Below are 22,514 nucleotides of genomic sequence, written 5' to 3' on the forward strand. Positions count from 1 at the left end.
CCTAAAAAATAAGAATAAAGTAAAAAAAAATCCTTATACTCACCTGTCCTAAGTATACCCCGCTATAATCCATCTGACCGCTTAGCAGAGGAGCAGGGGAGAATGAGCCGCAGCAGCGAGTGGCCCCTAAACTGTGGTGAGCTCAGTGAGTGACAGGACACCGCTCCCTGGAACGAGTGACACAGCGGTAGAAGAATACTACTCTTAACCACTTCGCACCAGAGCCTGTTTTTGCTTTCGTGACAAGGCCAATTTTTACAATTCTGACCACTGGCACTTTATGAAGTAATTACTCTGGAACGCTTCAACGTATTCCCCTGATTCTGAGATTGTTTTTTCGTGACATATTGTACTTCATGATCGTGGTAAAATTTCTTCAATATCACTTGCGTTTATTTGTGAAAAAAAATCGGAAATTTGGCGAAAATGTTGAAAATTTTGCAATTTTCAAACTTTGAATTTTCATGCCCTTAAATCAGAGATATGTCACACAAAATAGTTAATAAATAACATTTCCCACATGTCTACTTTACATCAGCACAATTTTGTAACCAAAATTTTTTTTTGTTAGGGAGCTATAAGGGTTAAAAGTTGACCAGCGATTTCTCATTTTTACAACAAAATTTACAAAAACATTTTTTTAGGGACCACATCACATTTGAAGTCACTTTGAGGGGCCTTTATGACAGAAAATACCCAAAAGTGACACCTTCTAAAAACTGCACCCCTCAAGGTGCTCAAAACCACATTCAAGAACTTTATTAACCCTTCAGGTGCTTCACAGGAATTTTTGGAATGTGGAAGAAAAAAATGAACATTTAACTTTTTTCACAAAAATGTTACTTTAGACCCAATTTTTTTTATTTTCGCAGGGGTAACAGGAAAAAATGGACCCCAAATTTTTTTGTGCAATTTCTTATGAGCGCGCTGATACTCCATATGTGAGGGAAAACCACTGTTTGGGCGCACGGCAGGGTTCGGAAGGGAAGGAGCGCCATTAGACTTTTAGAATGTAAAATTTGTTTGAATAATTAGCAGACGCCATGTTGCATTTGGAGAGCCCCTTATGTGCCTAAACAGTGGAAACCCCCCACAAGTGACACCATTTTGTAAACTAGACCCCTTAGGGAACTTATCTAGATGTGTGGTGAGCACCTTGCACCCCCAGGTGCTTCACAGAAGTTTATAATATTGAGCCGTAAAAATAAAATTTTCCCATTTTTCCCACAAAAAATGTTTTTCATCCCCTAATTTTGCATTATCATAAGGGTAACAGGAGAAATTGCACCATTAAATTTGTTGTGCAATTTCTCTTGAGTAAGCAGATACCCCATATGTGGGGGAAAACCACTATTTGGGTACACTGCAGGGCTCGGAAGGGAAGGAGCGCTATTTGACTCTTTGAATGTAAAATTTGTTTGAATAATTAGCAGACGCCATGTCGCATTTGGGGAGCCCCTAATGTGCCTAAACAGTGGAAACCCCCCACAAGTGCCACCATTTTGTAAACTAGACCCTTCAGGGAACTTATCTAGATGTGTGGTGAGCACATTGGGAGACATAATAAACAAATCAGCAGCAGGTGAAGAATTAGTTTTATTTATTTTTTACGCCGTTCCTCGTGTGATATAACTGATTAGATTACTTTATTCTTCGGGTCGGTGCGATTACAGAGATACCAGATTTATATCGGGTTTTTATGACTGACAGCTGTCACACACTAAGAGACGCTTTTTTTTTGCAAAATCTAGTTTTTGCATCGCCATATTTTGAGAGCTATAATTTTTCCATGACCGACAGAGTCATGTGATGGCTTGTTTTTTGCGGGACGAGTTGACATTTTTATTGGTACCATTTTTGGGTACGTGACATTTTTTTGATCGCTTTCTATTCCGTTTTTTTGGGAGGTAAAAGTAACAATAACCAACAATTCAGGAATTGTTTTTTGAGGTTTTTTTTTATGCCGTTCTGCGTGTGGTAAAAGTGATCAGGCAGCGTTATTCTTCGGGTCAGTACGTTTACAGCGATACTACACTCACTGTATATTTTTTTATGTTTTGGCGCTTTTACACAATAAAACAATTTTATAGAAAAAATATTTTTTTTGCATTGCTTTATTCTGAGAGGTATAACTTTTTTATTTTTCGGCTGATGGAGCTGTATGGCGGCTTGTTTTTTGCGGAACAAGATGACGTTTTCAGCGGTACCATTTTTATTTCCATTTTGCTTTTTGATCGCATTTTTTTCCACTTTTTGTTTGGCGATATGAGGAAAAAGCATAGTTTTTTGCTCCGTTTTTTATTTATTTTTATTACGGTGTGCACAGAAGGAGTTAGTATGACAGTTTTATAGCTCGGGTTGTTTCGGACGCGGCGATACCAAATATGTGTACTTTTTTTATTTTTGCATAAATATACGGATTTATCGGTTTAATATTTTATTTATATTTATTTTGTAATTTTTTTTTTTAACAGTTTCAAAACATTTTTACTTAGTCCTGTATGGGACATTAATTTTTATTTTTCTCATCACTGATCTCATGTAATGTAATAGACATATATTACATTACATGAGATCTTCACTGACTGTTTCACAGTCACAGTCAGAATCTCCTGCCGGGCTTCAGCTGCAGGCTGAGCCAGGCAGCACACCATATATGGCAGATCTGGAGGCGGTCAGGTGACCTCCAGCGGCCATAGCAACGTCAGGTCCTGGAAGGTATCAGGGGTCTTCGGAGAGGTAAGTATACCACCCCCTCTCCTCCTGCTGTCTTCTATATGTCGCGATCACTATAGATCGTGGCATATAGGCATATAGAAGACAGCAAAGGGTTAACATCACTGGGACCTGATCTAATCAGGTCCCGATGATGTTCCCTGTCAGAGCCAACGCTCTGCACCGCACCCGCAGCACTTGCAGGACCCTGGGGGTCCTGAGCGCTGCGGGACCACCCACCGTTTTAAACGTCTGCGCTGCACAGAGCCCAGGCAGCGAGGACGTTTATCTACAGTGGGCGGTCGCGAAGCGGTTAATATTGTCCCCTGCTGGTGCTGATCACAGCACAAGCAGAGGACAATGATGACAGATGCCTGCAGCACCAAGCGCTTGGGAACAGCGCTAACTGTACTGCTGATTCCCAGGCGCCAGTAAATGTGATCATAATGCGGTACACTGATGGCACACAGTTGCCACATGTATCATACACACGGGCATCTCCGGTACCGGAAATACCTGGACGAGTGAAAGAGGCCTTAGTCTCAGAACTTTTGCCCATGACTGCACTCACTAAACATTCACACTGTATAGAACAGGAGTATATTTACACACATGTAACAAAATATGATATATATATCCTGAATCTGTGTGTATGTAATGCGAGCTACATGTATAGATACAAAGGCGTATAAAAGTACTAGCATTATATGCACGACTGTACCATACACATAGGTGGTTTATAATGAGGGCAATCTGGACAACCGCCCGGGGCCCAAGGTTCCGGGGGAGGGGGGGGGGGACCATGAATTGCTCCCATTATAATGCGCAATCCCATGTTTTGTTTTTTTCACCACCGCGCTGGCCGAAGGTTCAAATTGTCATCGCTGCGGGCCCACAGCAGCATTGAACAATGTTGTGCCCGCCCTGCCACATGACGTCAGGCAGGGCAGGACCCAAATTTCAAAGGAGCCACTCACAGACACGCTGCATCACGCAGCAGCTCCCGTCTGGCCGCCGCACCTGCATATTCACCAGCGTGGGCAGTTTAAATGATGCTGTGACCGCCCTGCCACATGACGTCAGGCAGGGCCCAGCATACACAATGGGGGTCTATTTAAAAGATGAAATGACTCACAGGAGCCAGTGTCATTCTGCTCTGCCGAAGAGGAGCCGGCTCCCACACTACGCACTGTGACCCAGACTTTGCCTGCTGCCTGGTCTCCTGCTGAGCCCTGCTCCAGTCTCAGTGTGTATTCTGTCTAAAAAGTATATTATTTGTGTATATCAATAAAATGACAACGGTCCCCTGCTGTTTCATACAGAGTGCTTGCTGGCGGACTACTAGTGTTCCACTGCCACTTGCCACAAACAAACATTAGCTTATATCATCGTGTGTCTCAGTGTCTGTGGCAGTGGAACTGGTAGGTAGACAGCAGTACTTTGTATGAAAGGGCAGGGGACCATTATTAAATTTTGTACATAATGTTGGGGATGGGAGAGGAGTGGACTGAAACTATATAAAGACAAATGCCCCTGCACACTGTATACCCCCTTACCCCATCATCTTAGAAATTTTGCTTGCATCATGTATTTGTATAAATATATGATGCAATGCAAGCAAAATTTCCATGGTGGAGGGGCACAAAGTGTGCAGGGGCATTTGTCCCATGTAGTTTCAGTCCACTCCCATCCCCCCACATTTTTTACACAATAAAAGTCTCCTTGCCCTTAGATACAGGGCACCACTTCAAATTCTGCTTGTATGTGCATAAGATCAGGTATGGTAGCGTTTTGGATGCAGCGTATTTTCGCTGCGTTCAAAACGCTGCATTGTTATTACTCCACTTGTGTTTAGTTACATGCAGATTTACCGCATCTAATGACATGCTATTGGTCATACACTGGAGATGCTGGTCTCTGCTACAGAAATACACATGCTGCGTCTTGTAAACCCGCGGGTGAGATTACATAGCATTAGGCCAGTTTCACACGTCCGGCTATTACTGGTACCGGAAAAAATGGTACCAGAGATATCCGTGTCCTGTGTGACAACCGTTTGCAGCATCAGGAATACATGGGCTGACGCCTGGGAATCAGCGCTACAGTTAGCGCTATTCTCAAGCACCGATGCTGAACACTGCCCTCATCTCGGTTCTCTGACGGCGCTGCGATCAGCACCAGCAGGGACAATGATGAGGGTAGTAGTATTCCGCTCCCGCAGTGTCCCTATGTAAAAAGATTAAAATAATAAAATCCATATACTCACCTGTCCAAAGATGTCTCCCGCTGTAATCCTCTGACTGCTGACAGAGGAGCCGGGGAAAATGAGCGGTAAGGAGCTGCACTCAGCAGTGGTGTCCTGTCACTCACTGAGCGCAGATCCGGAGTGGCTCATTCTCCCAGCTCCTCTGTGTAATCGGTCGCATGGATTACAACAGGGGACACCTAGGAGAGGGGAGTATATGGATTTTATTATTTTAATCTCATCTTTGTAGATGGACCCTGCGGGAGCAGACTACTGCCCTCATTATTGTCCCCTGTTCGTGCTGATCAAAGCGCCAGCAGGGATTCATGATGAGGGCAGCGTTCAACACCCGGCGCTTGGGAACAGCGCTACCTGTAGCGCTGATTCCCAGGCGCCGGTCCGTGTCACAATGATGACAAACGGATGTCATCCGAGTGTGTTCAGCGGGAGACACTTTTGCAGACCGTGTATCTGCAAAAACATGTCAGAGTGTGGAACACACAGTCCGTGGAAACACACTGACATGTGAGCAGACCCATAGATTTCAATGGGTCTACGTGTGTCAGTGTCTCCGGTGTGGAAACTGTTACCACTCATACCAGAGATACTGACGTGTGAAAGAGGCCTTAATGTTTCAGGTATATGGTTACCCATCACGTGGGGCGGTCCACACAGTCTCAACTGCCCGGGGCCCTGGCTATCCTTAATCCACCCCTGACCATACATATAAACTGGACACGACAGATAATACCATTAGTGATGGGCGAGCACTAAAACGCTAGGGTACTCGCGTTGCTCAAGTCGAGCCAATTGGAATGCACGAGTGTTCGACCCGAGCAACGAGCCCAATGTAAGTCTATGGGAAACTCGAGCATTTTTCCTGCGGCCCATTCCCTGGAGGTCTGCAGGGGGCCTAAAAATTGCCCAAATCGATGGGAACAGTGCTGAAATGACATGGGAACAGCATGGGGAAGACCCCTTGAAGCATCTCTGACTCCCAGGTCACTGCTGTGAACAATGTTGACAGAGTATTACGCCACTTTTTCGGCCTCACAATAAAACATACAAAAACAAAATGGATTTTCCTGGGAAAAATGTTAAAGAACATCCTTTCCAGGGTAATGACTTGTTTATAAGGCAAAATAAATATACAAAAACAAAAATGCTCCTCCACACCTTGGGTTATGTTCACATATAGCATTTTTGATACGTTTTTGCACTTTTGCATTGCTTTCAATGGTGAAATATATATACTTACCAGTAAATGTAATTTTAACATTTTACTACCTTATCTTCCCATGTGGTGTGTGAGACAAGATCAGACACATCCTGTTTCATTTATGAAGGCGGGAACTCTAAAAGTCACAAAGCTTATTTTTATAGGGCCATCAGGCGGCCCTTACTATTGTTAGAAGGCCATCAGCCGGCTATGCTTTGTTGCTCCCATTATTAAAGAGTGGGTCTCCTATACTGTTATTGTGTATGCAGTGACTGCAAGGGCTGCCCATGCAGTGACTGCAAGGGCTGCAGTGGAACAACAGTGGAAAAAGCAGTGGTGTTACCCACAGACACTGTTCCTGGACCCTGGCGTTTGGCCCACCTAGTCGGATGCTTTGCTGTCATGTGCCTGAGCATGCTGGTGGTGGTCAGGCTGCTAGTTTTTCTACCCTTGCTGATACTGGCCTGTCAGATGATGCAAATGGCCTTTTTGGGTTTATCAGCAGAATCTTTAAAAAACAACCAGACTCGGGAAGACCTAACAGTTACTGGCAACTTCTGTTGAGTTGGTGTTCCGGGGTATGGTTGCCCGCCTTGTGTCTGTAGCTACCACACTGCTTGTTCCTGTCTGTTGTGGTTCTACGCCTCCCTCCCCCTGGGTGCTGCTGTCCTCGCTCTGCATGTCACCTTGCCAGGTTGGGTCAGTAACTTTATTGTTCAATTGTGTCTCATCATCATCCACCCCTTGCGACAGTAACTTCACTTTCCCACCGTTGCCTTCGTGTAACTGTGGCTGCTCAAATATTTGGGCACCGCTACACCCGCTCTCCTCTTACCCCGCCTGAAGCTGGCCGGGCGAGAGGCCCGAATCTACAAATGGAAAAGTGAACAGCTCTTCTGAGTGTCCAAGTGTGGGATTAGTTGTCTCCGGGCACTCGGCAGGGTGGAAGGAAGGAGGATCAGGGTGAGGAATATGCGGTCAAGACTCACGCTACGGAGACTTGACCGTGTGGAAGACAGAGTGGTGGTGGTGGCGGCAAAGTGACTGAAAGCATTATCTGCTATCCAACCAACAGCCCTTTGACACTGTTCTGGGTTCAATAGTTATGCGCTGCGGTCCCCTAGATATTGGGACAGGAAGGTAGGGCGACATGGTATGGGTGCTTGTTGTGGCACAATTTCATCTTGCCCACGGCCTCAGCCTCTGCATTCAGTCATGTCCACTTCCCTTGCCACGCGGCTTTTCCATTTTAAATGGAGTATAATATCTTGAACATCCCTTACAAATTGCTGGATTTGTAAAGCAGTAATATCTGATACGTGTGATGGGACGCCCACGGTTTTAATCACTGCCATTCTAGTTTAGTATTGCTCAGCGACCACGTGTGAATAGGTTCATTACCAAACTGCTGACAAACTGTAAATGGAGTATAATATCTTTAACGTCCCCTACAAATTACTGGATTTATACCGCAGTTATATGTGATACGTCTGACAGACGCCCATGGTTTTAAATAGCGGGCTTGTAGTTTCCTATTTTTCACAGTGACCACATGTGAATAGCTTCACTGACACGCTGCTGCCAAATTGTAAATTGAGGACAATATTTTCCACGTTCGCTACAAATTTCTGGATTTATATCGCTGTAATATGGGATCACGTCTGATGATGGAAAATATATGGCTGTATTCTGCTGTGCTAAAGAGCAAATGGAGCAGTAAAATGTTGGACTGTATTACTTTTTTAGAAAATAATCAGGAATAAGACAAAAAATAAAATTACCCTGGCCCCTGATATCTGGGGCTATGTTTAAGGATATCTGTAATAGCAGGAGCAGGCAGAATGTGCAATGGACCCTATTGTGCTGTATAGTGTTCACAAATTTCTCCGCCTGCCTAACTCCTGCTATCACCACTGAATATATGCAGCTGGATTAGTCCTTAGAAGGACTGTTCTTTCAGAGAGAGATATATATATATATATCTATCTATCTATCAGGGGTCGACAAAGTTGTTCAGAATCTAGGAGCCAGCCAAAAAATTTAGGAGCCAGAATTTTTTTTGTTGACAAACTGTACATATAGACCCCCTCACACACGGCGTCTCCCCGGGGAGCACGGCCTTTGTATGTACTTGCACAGGTAGCGGGAGATGAGAACGGGCCACAGCGATCCTTCCCCCCAGGGCCGGCTCCAGGTTTTTCTGGGCCCCGGGCGAAAGAGTCTCAGTGGGCCCTTTTAACACATACACGATTCATGATGCACAGATACGGCGGAGAAATATATTAATATATATATATATACATATATATTTATATATTACACATGGCCCAGCCTGCCCCCTCATCCTTCACATACGCAGACATATGCGCGCGCACACACGGTACGCAGACATATGCGCGCGCACACACGGTACGCAGACATATGCGCGCGCACACACGGTACGCAGACATATGTACACATACAGACATACACATAGATAAAACAGACAAATATATATACACAGTCATATACACTGACATTCACATACATGCACTCACACAGACCCATTACTAATATTTTTAATATGGGGATTGGGGAAGCCTCACTCACCTGTCCCCGGTCCAGTGTCCTGTCCAGCAGCTCCTCGGGTATGGGGCAGTGCAGGGCCCCCGGCGTGTCACAGACTTCATGGCCCTGGAACATCAGAGGGGTCCACTTGCGGTCGGGTCCAGGCCCCTCCCTCCCATCTGTGCAGGACCTCCGCTCCGACGGTGTTTGATTGCCGGCACTCCCCCAGACATGGCCGCGCGCTGTGCGGCTGTGTCTGCTAGTAATGACGCGGCAGGAGCGACACACAAGCACAATTAAAGGTGCAGTGCCGTCAACCCTGCCGTGTCATTACTAGCAGACACAGCCGGACAGCGCGCGGCCATGTCTGGGGGAAGTGCCGGCAATCAAGCAGCGCCTGCGTCCCTGAACAGGTGCCGAGGAAGCGGCCAGGGCCCCGACAGTGAGTGGGCGGGTGGGTGTGTGGGCCCGGCCCCGACAGTGAGTGGGCGGGTGGGTGTGTGGGCCCGGCCCCGACAGTGAGTGGGCCCGGCCCCGACAGTGAGTGGGCAGGTGGGTGTGTGGGCCCGGGCCCCGACAGTGAGTGGGCGGCTGGGCCCCTCTGATTTTCCAGGGCCCCGGCACTTGCCCGGGTACGCCGGGTGCTGACGCCGGCCCTGCTTCCCCCGTAACCCAACTCTCCCTGTCCAGTCCCGGAGCATAAGGGTGGCGGAGCAAAGTGGAGAAGGCGGCCTGAGCGATACTGTCCCTGCTTCCTCCGATTGGATGACTCCGTGCAGGAGGTGGGATTGGATTGAGAGTATTTTTTTTTCTTCTCAACTCCTCAAGCACCAGGCAACATTTTCTAGGCGCCAGACAACATTTTCTAGGCGCCACTGGCGACCAGGCGCCTGGGTTTGTCGAGCCCTGATTATATTATATTATTATATATATATATATATATATATATATATATATATATATATATATATATATATATATATATATATATATATATATATATATATATATATATATATATATATATATACACACATATATACATACTCCTGGAGTACCTATATCTAACTATTACACCGCCAATTCTGTCCCTCACACAGCAGCACCTCATCCTACTCTACATGTCTGAACAGTAGACTGTGACGAGTATAGCAGCGCCAGGTCTTATATAGACCTGATGATGCTATGCGACAAGCCAATCACTGTAATGCCACAACCAACATGCTACGGCATTACAATGAGGGGCAGGCAATCCCTGCATGTTCATTGGCTCTCTAAAGAGCGACAAACATGCAGGGCAGGGACCCAAACTCCCACCCAAACAACCCGGAAATACTCGCTGAGCATCTCGAACAGTGAAATGCTTGGGCGAGTATGCTCGCTCATCACTAATAACAATCTAAAACATTTTTTATATACACAGGTACTTTTCACTAAATTAGAATATCAAAGAGTTAATTTTTTTCAGTTCTTCAATACAAAAAGTGAAACTCATTATATAGAGTCATTACAAACAGAGTGATCTATTTCAAGTGTTTATTTCTAGTAATGTTGATGATTATGGTTTATAGCCAATGTAAACACAAAAGTCATTATCTCAGTAAATTAGAATACTTTAAAAATATTTTTCAAGCTGGTGTTATAAAATCTGAAATGTTGGCCTACTGAAATGTCTGTTCAGTAAATGCACTCAATACTTGGTCGGGGCTCCTTTTGCATCAATAACTGCATCAATGCGGCGTGGCATGAAGGCGATCAGCCTGTGGCACTGCTGAGGTGTTATGGAAGCCCAGGTTGCTTTGATAGCAGCCTTCAGTTCGTCTGCGTTGTTGGGTCTGGTGTCCCATCTTCCTCTTGACAATACCCCATAGATTCTCTATGGGGTTAAGGTCAGGTGAGTTTGCTGGCCAATCAAACACAGTGATACTGTTGTTTTTAAATAAAATTTCCATCTCCAAAAAGCTTGTCGGCAGAGGGAAGCATGAAGTGCTCTAAAATTTCCTGGTAGACAGCTTCTCTGACTTTTGGTCTTGATAAAATACAGTGGACCTACACCAGCAGATGACATGGCTCCCCAAACCATGACTGATTGTGGAAACTTCACACTAGATCTCCAGCAGCTTGGATTGTGGCCTCTCCACTCTTCCACCAGACTCTGGGACCTTGATTTCCAAATGAAATGCAAAATTTACTTTCATCTGAAAACAACACCTTGGACCACGGAGCAACAGTCCAGGTCTTTTTCTCCTTGGTCCAGGTAAGACGCTTCAGGCGTTGTCTATTGGTCATGAGTGACTTGACACAAGGAATGTGACACTTGTAGCCCATGTCCTGGATACGTCTGTGTGTGGTGGCTCTTGAAGCAATGACTCCAGCAGCAGTCCACTCCTTGTCAATCTCCCTCAAATTTTTGAATGGCTTTTTCTTAACAATCCTTCCAAGGCTGCAGTTATCCCGGTTGCTTGTGCACCTTTTCCTACCACATTTTTTCCTTTTACTCAACTTCCCATTAATATGCTTGGATACAGCACTCTAAGAACAGCCTGCTTCTTTAGCAATGACCTTTTGTGGCTTATCCTCCTTGTGGAGTGTCTCAATGACTGCCTTCTGGACATCTGTCAAGTCAGCGGTCTTCCCCATGATGGTGGTGCCTACTGAAACTGAACCTTTCTAAACACTTAGGGAGCTTTTGCAGGTGTTTTTGTTAATTATTGTAATTTACTGAGATAATGACTTTTGCGTTGTCATTGGCAGTAAGCCATAATCATCAACATTAACAGAAATAAATACTTGAAATAGATCACTGTTTGTAATGACTCTATATAATATGTGTTTTACTTTTTGTATTGAAGAACTGAAATAAATTTACTTTTTGATGATATTCTAATTTAGTGAGAAGGACATATATATATATATAAAATCTCAAAAAGCTATGTGATATGTATACTGTATGTAATTTATTTATTTTACTCACTTATATAAAGCTATTAATTCCACAGCACTTTACAGACATTGTCATTACTGTCCCCATTGGAGCTCACAATCTAGATTCCCTCTCAGTATGTCTTTGGAGTGTGGGAGGAAACCCGAGAACCTGAAGGAAACCCACGCAAACACGGGGAGAACATCCAAACTCCTTGCAGATGTTGTCCTTGGTTGGATTTGAACCCAGGACCCCCAGCGCTGCAGTGCTAACCACTGAGCCACCATGCTGCCATGATGCAAGTTACATGTAAGGTTACAATGGCGTATAAAAAGTACAAGTGTTATATGCACGCTTGTATCATACATATACACTAGGCACTACAGATATCACCATCTACAGACACTACACGTGTATATTCCCACAATTGGGAAAGTCTGTTGTATACCGTACATGACACAAGGCAGAAGGTTCGCAGTACACACTATAGATCCCTGCATACATTATAGACACTGTGCGCGGCAAAGATAAGCGCACAATGAGCCCAGTGCAGAATAGCAACACAAGTCCCACGTACGATGGCCACTTACTTATCTGAAGACTGTGCATCCTAGTGGCTACAGGACCTTCAATGACGTCAGAGACATGTGACCACTCATGTACAGGTGCTAGTAGGGTAAACGGGAGAATGTATGGGCGTCCAGGTATGACGTCTTTCCGGGGGCGTGTCCTAACGGGCATTATGGGCGTGTTCTACTTAAGCACCAGACCAGTCTCATGCAGAGAAAGACACAGCTGCCCGGGAAGCTGCAGGAGGAGGTCGGTGCTGTGGGTCTGCTGCGGGTTGCGCCTAGACTGCATGGGCTGCTTCCAGGTCCTGACTACAGCCCATACATTCTAGCTGGCTGACTAGTGAAGACACTAGAATCTATGGGCTCCTTCCAGTATATAACATTAGAGGCAACAGATTCTATGGACTCCTGTCAGGTATATATTATTGGAGGCAGCAGAATCTATGGGCTCCTGTCAGGTATATATTATTGGAGGCAGGAGAATCTATGGGCTCCTGTCAGGTATATATTATTGGAGGCAGGAGAATCTATGGGCTCCTGTCAGGTATATATTATTGGAGGCAGGAGAATGTATGGGCTCCTGTCAGGTATATATTATTGGAGGCAGCAGAACGTATGGGCTCCTGTCAGGTATATATTATTGGAGGCAGCAGAATGTATGGGCTCCTGTCAGGTATATATTATTGGAGGCAGCAGAATGTGTGGGCTCCTGTCAGGTATATATTATTGGAGCCAGCAGAATGTATGGGCTCCTGTCAGGTATATATTATTGGAGCCAGCAGAACGTATGGGCTCCTGTCAGGTATATATTATTGGAGGCAGGAGAATGTATGGGCTCCTGTCAGGTATATATTATTGGAGGCAGGAGAATGTATGGGCTCCTGTCAGGTATATATTATTGGAGGTAGCAGAATGTATGGGCTCCTGTCAGGTATATATTATTGGAGCCAGCAGAATGTATGGGCTCCTGTCAGGTATATATTATTGGAGGAAGCAGAATGTATGGGCTCCTGTCAGGTATATATTATTGGAGGCAGCAAAATGTATGGGCTCCTGTCAGGTATATATTATTGGAGGCAGCAGAATCTATGGGCTCCTGTCAGGTATATATTATTGGAGGCAGCAGAATGTATGGGCTCCTGTCAGGTATATATTATTGGAGGCAGCAGAATGTATGGGCTCCTGTCAGGTATATATTATTGGAGGCAGCAGAATGTATGGGCTCCTGTCAGGTATATATTATTGGAGGCAGCAGAATGTATGGGCTCCTGTTGGGTATATGTTATTGGAGGCAGCAGAATGTATGGGCTCCTGTTGGGTATATGTTATTGGAGGCAGGAGAATGTATGGGCTTCTGTCGGGTATATATTATTGGAGGCAGCAGAATCTATGGGCTCCTGTCGGGTATATATTATTGGAGGCAGCAGAATCTATGGGCTCCTGTCACGTATATTTTATTGGAGGCAGGAGAATGTATGGACTCCTGTTAGGTATATATTATTGGAGGCAGCAGAATGTATGAGCTCCTGTCAGGTATATATTATTGGAGGCAGCAGAATGTATGGGCTCCTGTCAGGTATATATTATTGGAGGCAGCACAATGTATGGGCTCCTGTCAGGTATATATTATTGGAGGCAGCACAATGTATGGGCTCCTGTCAGGTATATATTATTGGAGGCAGCACAATGTATGGGCTCCTGTAAGGTATATATTATTGGAGGCAGCACAATGTATGGGCTCCTGTCAGGTATTTATTATTGGAGCCAGCACAATGTATGGGCTCCTGTCAGGTATTTATTATTGGAGCCAGCACAATGTATGGGCTCCTGTCAGGTATTTATTATTGGAGCCAGCACAATGTATGGGCTCCTGTCAGGTATATATTATTGGAGCCAGCAGAATGTATGGGCTCCTGTCAGGTATATATTATTGGAGCCAGCAGAATGTATGGGCTCCTGTCAGGTATATATTATTGGAGCCAGCAGAATGTATGGGCTCCTGTCAGGTATATATTATTGGAGCCAGCAGAATGTATGGGCTCCTGTCAGGTATATATTATTGGAGCCAGCAGAATGTATGGGCTCCTGTCAGGTATATATTATTGGAGCCAGCAGAATGTATGGGCTCCTGTCAGGTATATATTATTGGAGCCAGCAGAATGTATGGGCTCCTGTCAGGTATATATTATTGGAGCCAGCAGAATGTATGGGCTCCTGTCAGGTATATATTATTGGAGGCAGCAGAATGTATGGGCTCCTGTCAGGTATATATTATTGGAGGCAGCAGAATCTATGGGCTCCTGTCAGGTATATATTATTGGAGGCAGCAGAATCTATGGGCTCCTGTCAGGTATATATTATTGGAGGCAGCAGAATCTATGGGCTCCTGTCAGGTATATATTATTGGAGGCAGCAGAATGTGTGGGCTCCTGTCAGGTATATATTATTGGAGGCAGCAGAATGTGTGGGCTCCTGTCAGGTATATATTATTGGAGGCAGCAGAATGTGTGGGCTCCTGTCAGGTATATATTATTGGAGCCAGCAGAATGTATGGGCTCCTGTCAGGTATATATTATTGGAGCCAGCAGAATGTATGGGCTCCTGTCAGGTATATATTATTGGAGCCAGCAGAATCTATGGGCTCCTGTCAGGTATATATTATTGGAGCCAGCAGAATCTATGGGCTCCTGTCAGGTATATATTATTGGAGCCAGCAGAATCTATGGGCTCCTGTCAGGTATATATTATTGGAGCCAGCAGAATCTATGGGCTCCTGTCAGGTATATATTATTGGAGGCAGCAGAATCTATGGGCTCCTGTCAGGTATATATTATTGGAGGCAGCAGAATCTATGGGCTCCTGTCAGGTATATATTATTGGAGGCAGCAGAATGTATGGGCTCCTGTCAGGTATATATTATTGGAGGCAGCAGAATGTGTGGGCTCCTGTCAGGTATATATTATTGGAGCCAGCAGAATCTATGGGCTCCTGTCAGGTACATATTATTGGAGGCAGCAGAATGTATGAGTCTCCTGTTCTCCAGACCCAGTTACCATCCGCTCATTTATCTCATAAGATCCGCATGACCACATGTAGTCATGCGGATCTTATGCGGTCCAATGCAAGTCATTGGCGGCGATTTCGCAGCAAAATCACAGTAGAAATGGTTTTGCTGCGATTTTTACCACAATGCAAACTCGCAGCGGAAGTTTCCGCATAATGTGCACAGCACATGCAGATTTGCATTGCAGTACATGGCAGAGCTATTACAAGTGGTTTTAATGCATTTTGCACAGCTTTTTCGCAGTAAAAAAAAGCTGCAAAAACGCATTAAAATCGCTTTGTGTGCACATAGCCTGAAACATTTAAGTGTGATAAACATGCGAAAGAATAATTAATGAGGAAGGGGGCAAACACTTTTTCTCATCACTGTAGATATAATTTGTATTATACCATGTAAGTCTATATTGTGTATACATTCTGCACATTTCTTTTGTTGAAAAAGCCCCCCTCTGCTTATACTCGAGTATATACATTCTGGTGGTGACTTGAGGCAGCAGAGGAGCGGTACACAGGCAGTAGCCGGCTGCTGTAGCTATCACGTGTGCCCACTACTAAAGGGAAATGAATATTCACTCTTCTCCACGTCCATGGAAGTGGAGAAGAGTGAATATTCATTTTCTTTAATAGCGCGCGCAGTGTCAGTCACAGCCGCCGGCTTCCTACTGCAACTCGGCGATCTTCTGTACTCGCTATTAGAGAGTATGAATATTCACTCTTTTCTACTCCCATGGGCGTGCAGAAGAGTAAATATTCAATCTTTTTAGTAGCTGGCACAGAGGATTGCTGACAGTGCACGCTAGTAAAGAAAATACATATTCACTCCTCTCTACGCTGGGACTATGGCCGCTGATCACCTCGACATCTGAGGGCACATGGCAGTGATGTCATGCGCTGCTCAGATGCTGAGATCAGCTGCTGACAGGACAGGACGCAGCGCTGGAGCAGAGAGAAGGAAGATAAGTAGAAGTGTTTATTTCTCTTTCCCCATGATGGCACCACAGAGAGAGGGGATCTGCCCTTCAAGGACAGGAAACCTACAGATAAAAAGGGCGGCACCTCTCTCCCGCATCAGTTAGTTTCCTGTCCTTGACGGGGACCTACAGATAGAAGGAAAAAGAAAGAAAGGAAATGAAAAGAAGATAGAAGAAAGATGGACTTACCAGGCCCGGCCAGACCGGTTCAGGCAGCGGGGGTTTACTGCCTCGGCTGGTGCGGTGTCCTGTAGCGCCACCAGTGGGCCTTTAGGGTGGCAGGGAGACGCAGTGCAGGGAAACACTGGACCGCCGTGGTCTCCAAGTGGTGTCGGGGCCCAGGTCGGTAAGTATGGCGGGGCTTCCGGGGCTCAGGTTAGTGAGTATGCCTGAGCTCCGGGGTCCAGGTTGGATGCTTGCCTGGACTTCCGGGGGAGCGCTGGGCGCGCGCGCTCGCTGGGCGCTCCCCTATGACGCGGACTGGGCACGCGCTCACAGGAATCGCTGCGTGCTGCGGGGTCCTCTGGGAGTGGCTCGTTTGAACGCGCGCGCGGGAAACCGAGGGATGGCTTGCACGGGGGGGAGGAGGGGGGTGCGTCCCCCATGCTGGAGGTGCACAGCTGTGGTCAAGCCTGGGGTGGCGCACCTCATGACACAGCGGTGGACAGGCCAGAAGGGGGGGGGGGCGGACCCCTATAGAGGTTAAATTGTCAGGGAAGCACAGGGGAAGTGCTTCCTGGCACACTCTGGCAGTCCAGCTACTAACCATCACCTCAGAAACACGGGAAGCGTACAAAAGGACCCTTCACGCCAACACAGCCAAGGTGACTGTGGAAGCGGGCTGTCTGGCAGGTCTTCACAACGCGGCAAGGCCTCCAGCGTGGCGTCAACCTCGAAGAAAGACCCAGCTACTGCAAAGGGTTCTTCTTCAAATCTGGTATTCCCTCTTACAACGGGTCGGTAAGTGATCTTCGTGAAAGCTCACTTGTAACTTGGGGCCCCCCTCTCTTTTCTTCTCTCTCAGGGAAGGAAGAGTACGGGCAAGTCCAAGCACAGGACCTGCGCGCTTTGCGCAGAGGATCTGCCCACCACGTGGCAAAAAAGAGTGTGCAACTCGTGCATTGAACAGACAATCTGTGAGAAGACCCCTAAATTTGCTTCAGAGCTCAGATCCCTGATTAAGTCTCAGGTTGAGGATACCTTTAAGTCCATGCAGAAGGGGGGGAAGAAACAAAAAAAAACAGACACCTATCCCCTGAATCAGAATCTAGTAGTTCAGACGGGGAGGGGGTAGTCTCCGATTCATCCTGCTTATCATCATCTTCGTCATCTTCCGGAGATGGGGGTCGTAGCTGTTTCCCTATATAGGGTACAGATAGTTTGATTAAAGCAGTTAGGTCCACTATGGGGTTCGTAGATCCTCGCCCTAAAAAATCAGTCCAGGATATAATGATTAGTGGCCTGGAACAAAAGAAAAGGAGATCTTTCCCTCTTAATGATAAGGTACACTCCCTGATTAAGAGGGAATGGAAAAAAACAGAAAGGAAAGGGTTGTCATCACCTAAAAGAAAATACCCCTTCGAAGACCCAGTATGCTCCTTCTGGAGGAAGGCGCCAAAGTTAGACGTAGCAATAGCCAAAGCCTCTAAGAAATTTTCCCTGCCATTCATAGACATGGGGGTGCTGAAAGACCCAATGGACAAAAAAGCAGACTCCTTCCTGAAAGGAGCTTGGGAGGCGGCAGGAGGGTGGTTAAAACCCGCAGTTGCAGCCACATGCACAGCCAGATCTTTAATGATCTGGCTAGATCAGCTAGAAGCACAACTGAAAAACAAAACGTCAAGGGATAACATAATAGGCTCCATCCCAGTAATGAAGGGCGCAGCAGCTTTTCTGGCTGACTCTTCAGCCGATTGCATCTGGCTGGCAGCCAGGGCTGCGAGTTTTTCTAACGCAGCTAGGCGGGCCCCCTGGCTCAAATGCTGGCCGGGCGACCTCCAAACAAAAGCTAGGCTGTGCTCCATTCCTTGTGAGGGGGAGTTCCTATTCGGATCTACCCTGGATGATATCCTTGACAAAGCCGGGGATAACCAGAAACGCTTCCTGGTCCTCTCCGGTACTTCATTCAGGAAGTCTTTTTGGAGCAGGAAATTTATGCGCAGGAAACCCCCCAAAGACCAGGACAGGTGGGAGGATAGGAGACAAAGGCCAAAGAGTTTAAGTTTAACAGGCCCCCCAGTGATAACAGGAAACCCGCCCAATGAGAGGCAGCCCCAGGTGGGGGGGGGGGCTTCTCCATTTCCTCCCAGCCTGGGAGAAAATATCAAACAGTTTTTGGATTTTAGACCTGATAAAATCAGGACTAAGATTCCAGTTCCACTCCATTCCCCGTCCAAATTTCGTCATAACCCCCGTGAGGTCTTCAGGGGTAGAACAACTAGCTCTAGAACAGAAGGTTCTAGGCCTAATAGGGAAAGCATAAATTCAGATACACGTCACTCCGGATAAAAATGGTGCTCGGAAAGGATACCTCTCCTAACTCAATATAAGAATATAATCCGGCACTCATATAGTGATATGAAATAAATTCTTTAATGAAATATTCACTGTTCTTAGAGTAATTTTCAAAAATTGCAATCCATACAATGTAACGTTTCGGTCGTCAAACTACGACCTTCATCAGACACTAATGTATAGATAGAAAACAGAACAATAAAAAAAGTATTAATATTTTAGCATACTCATAAATATAAATCAAATATTATAATTTTTACAGAAAAAGACATAAAGACATAAGATAAATTAATAAATAAATTCCATCATAGTGGCATACTGTAATGCATATAACAAATAATCCGACAGAAATGAACAAGTCTCAAAAAAGAGAGCAACAAAAGAAATTTGGAGCGGCTAATGGCCGGAAAATAGGACAAAAAATGACACGAGTAAAAAAGGAAGAGCCAAAGAGTACATCTGAAAAAGGGGAAAGGTAAGAAAGAGATTGTAATGAGCATGATAAAGTGAAAGTAAAAAATAAGTATCTAGGACTAAGGGAAATAGTACAAACAAAAGGAATATACAAAAAAGCAAGATACATATAAAACAATAGTGAAGTGACCATACGAGAATGGTTCCAAAAAGGGAAAATTGAGTATACAGAATGTGAGCAACAAACTTACCGGATTGCTGGTGTATGGGGATATACAAAGAAAAAAGCGCCCAGTGTAACGGTCAGAAATGCGCAGATAGGTGCGCTATCCATGGCGGTATGTCCGAGGAATATATAGGAGAAAAACGGAAGTGTAATGAAGAGAAAGCTGTGTCCGCTAGAAGAAAGGCGGAAGTGCGTCACTGGAACGCACTGGTGGAACGCAGGCAGGAATCTCCAGGAAGTGACAACGGTGGAACACACATTGGAACGCAGACACCAGGAAGTAACATAGGTGAATCGCAGTGGTGGAACACAAGATGAAGAAAGATGACTGATATAGCCTGAAAAAAGGTGCAGACTGAAAAATGAGAACTCCAAAAAGGTGAACTGTAAATAAGAAGAAAGAAAAAAGTAAGTTAGTTTAATAAAATGAAATAAAATAAAAAAAGGAAGCAAAAAATCCAAAAAGAAGGGTGAAAAAAAGGGGGGTAAAAGAAAAAGGGGAATGGATCTATAATGGCTCTCTGTATGTCCATACCCTTAGTTGGGACGAGTTCAAAATCGTTGCTAAAATAGAAAAAAATGATGTAATTAGATATTTCACAGAAAGCTCGTGACATGATAATCTCTATTAAGTCCATTAGGTTCAAGGCTCTGTAAATAATGTATCCAAAACGCCTCCCTGATTTTTAGCTGTCTAATTCTGTTTCCTCCTCTTCTATAGGGAGGTACCTGTTCTAAAAGAAGGAATCTCAACTGTGCTATTGTGTGACCAGATGTATGAAAATGAAAAGGTATTGGTAAATTAAGTCTACTACAACGGATATCCGACTTGTGGTGAGATATACGATCTTTAATAGATTGAGTAGTTTCACCAACGTATACCTTGCCGCAAGGGCATTTTATCGCATAGACTACAAATTTTGAGTCGCAGGTAAAGAAATCACGAATGGGAATATCAGCTCCTGTATTAGGATGTGAAATTTTATCAGCTTTTAGAACGTTTGTGCATTGTGCACACTGTAGGCACGGAAAAGTACCTTTCTTTTGTGTCTAAAAGTTTGTTTGGGTTTCTTAAGGGCTGTTCCCTCATCGGCTCTAACTAGTTTATTCCTAAGATTAGTAGGTCTCCTAAAACAAGGTAAGAATAGGTTCTTAAACTCTGGAATATCAGGATAGCTTCTTTGTAACATGGGCCAGTGTTTGCGGATCTTTTGATGCAGCCTATAGATAAACGGATGAAAGGTGTGGACAAAGGGAATTCTGTTCAGTATATCTCTATTAGGTGATGGATCATCAGAGTTATGGCATTGGTTGAGGAGATTTTGAGGATAACCCCTCTGTTTAAATTTGATTTCCATCTCACCTAAACGTTTTGTACAGACTTCCGAATCTGAGACGATTTTTTTCACCCTTTGGAATTGTGATATGGGGATAGATCTTTTCACCGCCCTAAGATGACAGCTCTGATATAAAAGTAAATTGTTCCTATCCGTTTGTTTTACATAAAGATCAATAAATAAATCCCCCTCTGTGTTCCGTTTAATCATAGTGTCTAAGAAATTAATTTCTTGTTGATCATATGTAATAGTGAAGGTGAGTTCTGGCCATATGTCATTCAATTGTGTGTGAAACAATGTCAGTGTCTCAATGGTGCCATTCCATAGACCAAATATATCGTCTATGTACCTGCGCCAAAATAGGCAGTGGGTCCGATAGAGGTCATTGGTATAGACATACCTGTCTTCGAAGTTCGACATGAAACAATTAGCATAAGGGGGTGTGACGTGTGAGCCCATCGCGGTCCCTTGAATTTGTAAATAGTATGAATCTTCAAATAGAAAAAAATTTTCCGTCAAAACTAACTCGAGTAGGTCCAACAGGAACTTAATAGTCCGTGGATCCTTTTCAGATTGCTCAAGTAATATTCTGGTTGCTGCAATGCCCTTGGAATGTTGTATGGAAGTATATAGGCTGTTTACATCAAAGGTTACTAGTATAGTTCGTTCAGGTAATCGGTCTAGATGTCTTATGGTATTAATGAATGCCCCAGTATCAAGAATAAATGATGATGTCTTTTTCACTAAGGGTGTTAAGACCTTCTCAAGCAAAATGGATAAAGGTGATAGAACAGAGTCAGTCGATGCCACTATAGGTCTACCAGGTGGTTTGTCTAGTCTTTTGTGAACTTTGGGCAAAATATAAAAAACCGGAATGATAGGATCTATTTTAGTTAGAAAATCTCTGTTTTTTTTATCAATGATCTGTGACTCTGTTGCTTCTGTGAGAAGTTTGTGAATTTTATCTTGAATACTTAGTGTTGGATTGTTGGGTAGGGGTAGACAAATATTCTGATTATTCAATTGTGAATAAATCTCTTCTAGATACATAGAACGGTCCATGATGACCGTTGCACCCCCCTTATCTGCAGGTTTAATTGTAATGGTTTTGTCGGCCTTTAGTGTCTGTAATGCTAGACGTTCAGATGAATCTAAGTTAGGTTGAAAATGTAGATCACCCATTTTAATTTGTCTGTTGAAAATTGCAACCTCTTTTTCAACTAGTGAAATGAATGTTTCAACTGGTGGGCTATTCTTTGGAGGAGTAAAAGTACTTTTCAGTCTAAGACCCAGATCAGATATACTAATGGGAATTGAGGTGGTACCCATGGTGTGTCTATACTGTAATGTCTGATTATGAAAAAATGTCTTAAGTCTAAGATTTCTATAAAACTTTTGTAGATCAAGATCCAGTTGGAAATTGTTAAACCTATAAGTAGGACAAAAGGATAAACCTTTTTGTAACAGACGTATTTGGGTATTATCCAATGTTTTAGACGAAATATTGATCACTAAGTTGGTGTTACTACCTGTGATCTCGTGTTCATCGTATGACGTGTTGTCTGTGGCATTGGGCCCCCCCCCCTCCTCGTCCTCTTCTTGGGTGAAATCTTCTGGCCTGTCCTAAAAAAGATGATCGATAGGTGTCTTGTCGTTCGTTGTCCGAACTGGTGGCTGAAGAACCCCCTGAGAATCTGCGGGGTCTGTAATTTGATCTGTAGGATTGAGAGGAGCCTTGCCATCTGTATACTCTGTTCTGTAAATAATC

At 44.6% G+C, this 22,514-nt stretch overlaps 2 protein-coding genes across 8 annotated transcripts in view; one reads left to right on the forward strand and one right to left on the reverse strand.

The window, feature by feature from the left end:
* LOC141197244 (gastrula zinc finger protein XlCGF66.1-like) overlaps window positions 1-12,385 on the reverse strand; it is a 135,314-nt gene extending 122,929 nt beyond the window's left edge. For 3 of the 4 annotated variants that reach the window (XM_073662646.1, XM_073662647.1, XM_073662645.1), the window contains exon 1: window positions 12,240-12,385. The gene's annotated coding sequence lies outside the window, so the exon portion shown is untranslated. The remainder of the gene's footprint in view (window positions 1-12,239) is intronic. The other variant, XM_073662648.1, reaches the window with a different exon arrangement.
* LOC141197243 (uncharacterized) overlaps window positions 12,342-22,514 on the forward strand; it is a 98,526-nt gene continuing 88,353 nt past the window's right edge. Inside the window, exons 1-2 of one of the 4 annotated variants that reach the window (XM_073662642.1) lie at window positions 12,370-12,636; window positions 20,131-20,200. The gene's annotated coding sequence lies outside the window, so the exon portion shown is untranslated. Of the gene's footprint in view, window positions 12,637-20,130; window positions 20,201-22,514 lie in introns of all 4 variants that reach the window. The other 3 variants (XM_073662643.1, XM_073662640.1, XM_073662641.1) reach the window with 3 other exon arrangements.

Source organism: Phyllobates terribilis, unplaced genomic scaffold (assembly GCF_046119375.1).
Source record: "Phyllobates terribilis strain yellow unplaced genomic scaffold, ASM4611937v1 Scaffold_80__1_contigs__length_6766528, whole genome shotgun sequence".
Lineage (NCBI taxonomy): Eukaryota > Metazoa > Chordata > Amphibia > Anura > Dendrobatidae > Phyllobates > Phyllobates terribilis.